General features: G+C 40.1%; 1 pseudogene; it reads left to right on the forward strand.

Moving 5' to 3' along the window:
* LOC105141122 (methyltransferase-like protein 16 homolog) lies at positions 1 to 2,526 on the forward strand (annotated as a pseudogene).

The following is a 2,526-nucleotide window of genomic DNA, read 5'->3' on the forward strand; positions in this document are numbered from 1 at the left end:
CAGTCCTGCCAAAAAGACTCGTCGTCGACAAGAACAACTCTCTTCTCTTCTTCGTGAATAGTTATGTTTTTGCTGGTTCTATTCTGGCTGCTGTCTAAAATTATAAACACAGAATGGTAAGCAAGAAGAACAAGAGAGAGAGACCCGACACCATCTACCCAAAAAACAAATACTCCGATAACCCACCTGATTTTGTTCTCCTAGCTTCCCTCTATCCATCTTTCAAGGCTTTTGTTTTCTACTCGCGTGACGGTCGACCCAGAATTGACTGGACCAATTTCAACTCGACCCGAGAACTGACACGGGTCCTGCTCCTCCATGATTATGGCCTCAACTGGTAATAATCATTTCGACACTTTAACGATACAAATGAAGCTTTGTAACTTTAAGCAAGACCCTTGTAGTGAAAACTGTGCAAGTTAAAATCTTGAGGTTCTTTTGTTATTAACGAACCATAAAGATTGAGACTTTTTTCGAGTTTTAAGGTTGTTTGGTCTGTGAGCTTGGTCGTGGATGGTTATGCATGCATTATTGTTTCTATCTTATGTGAATAAAACATTATAGGTGGTTTCTTAGGTTCTTCAGCTGTAATTAGTTATAAAGACTTGGCCTTTTTTTGAACGTTAAAGTTCTTATTTAAGGCTTTTTGGTTTATGAGGTTCTGTGTTAATTAAGTGTCTTTTGTGAATTGAACACTCTAGGTGGATTCCTAATGGGCAGTTATGCCCAACGGTGCCGAATAGATCAAACTGCATTCATTGGATCGAGGATCTTTTGTCATCTGATATCATTCCAAATAATAACAGCAATGGAGATATTGTGAGAGGTTTTGATATAGGCACTTGAGCTAACTACATTTACCCTCTGCTTGGCGCCTCTCTTCTTGGATAGACTTTTGTTGGGTCAGGTAGCTTTTTCTTTCCTTTTTGGGTTGTTTGTGGAGCAGTGTTGTTTATAATTTGTTGGATGATATGCTGTGATTTTGGTTGCAGATGTGACTGATGTGGCACTAGAGTGGGCAGAGAGAAATGTCAAAAGTAATCAACATATATCAGAACTAATTGAAATTAGGAAGGTTACAAATTGTCAAGGCACCCTTTCTATTGAAGATTCAAAGTGTGGGGAGTTAGTAGATGGAAAAAGCAAAATGGATGGAAGTGGGAGTGTGGTTGAGGAGGCAGAACCCTTGCCCTTATCTTCTTTTGATCTCCCATCGGATGCAAATAAGAAGTATTCTGGGCCACCTGTATTTCTTGGAGCAGTCAGAGATGGTTAGTAGTTTGACTTCTGCATGTGTAATCCCCCATTTTTTGAGACCATGGAGGGAGCAGGACCGAATCCCAAAACTTCTTTTGGTGGGACTCCTGAGGAGATGGTTTGCCCTGGTGGAGAGAAGGCCTTTATCACTCGTATCATTGAAGATAGTGTAGTGTTCAAGGAGTCCTTCCGGTTCTTTCTCATCAATCACATCTGTTATTATTTATATCCAACTTGTCCGCGTACTCATTTCTGAAACATTGATCTTTATGTTTACATTTTGTTTGAAGGTGGTTTACTTCAATGCTTGGAAGGAAAACAAACCTCAAATTCCTCACCTCAAAGCTTCGTGATGTTGGAGTCACCATAATAAAGACCACTGAATTTGTCCAAGGGAAAACATGTCGGTGGGGGCTTGCTTGGTATTGTGCCTCCGGTCAGGAAAATAATATCACCTCTTGTGCCTGAGAAGGGTAACATATCTTTCACCTTTGAGGTATGGATATGTCCCTCACACGTTCACTATCCTGTAAATTTGTCCCAGAAGTCATTTATTTTGTTGCTCCAACTATATTCGAAGCAACAAGTTTTGCACACGGAGAGGCATGGGCCTTGCTCAAGGTATATATTCGGTCAGCTACACTTGTTCTAATCCCCCCTCTTCCGAGTCTGAACTTGTCAAGGCATGCATGCATGCTCCATGAATTTGCATATAGACGCAGAAATCCTTTTGTTTATACAGTTTTAGGTTTAACACAAGAACTCTTCCTTCTCTTTTGGTGCTATTACTGCTATGCCACGACAGCATTTACCATTTTCTGAAGATAAGTGGAAGCATTGGCTGCCAAATGCTTATTTATCGAAGCTTGCAAAATAAATCAGTGCAGTATGTCTCTTAAAATTTAATACTAACACAATGTGATACTTTGGGTTTGTACTAGTGTATCTCAAATGGATTTGGACTGTCTACCAGGGTCTTCCACTGCAATTCAATGCCTCATGTAATACAATCTGTTGAATCCTTTTTCTGCACTGGCAGTGCATCCTGTAAATTGAATGCCTCTTCATTTATTGTTGATGTAAGAACCTTGATTCTTGGTTTACTTCTCTGTCTCTACTGTTTATAATATTTCTGTGTCCTTACATGTAGAAAAATCTCTTTTTACTAGATCACTGCCTCAAATGATCAGTGCAAAGCATTCCTGAGGAATGAAGCAAAGCATCGTGATGGAGCTGCCACTTGCAACCCTTGGAAGAGGCATCCAAACA

The sequence above is a fragment of the Populus euphratica genome, unplaced genomic scaffold (assembly GCF_000495115.2).
Source record: "Populus euphratica unplaced genomic scaffold, PopEup_1.0 scaffold3.1, whole genome shotgun sequence".
In the NCBI taxonomy this organism is placed as follows: Eukaryota; Viridiplantae; Streptophyta; class Magnoliopsida; order Malpighiales; family Salicaceae; genus Populus; species Populus euphratica.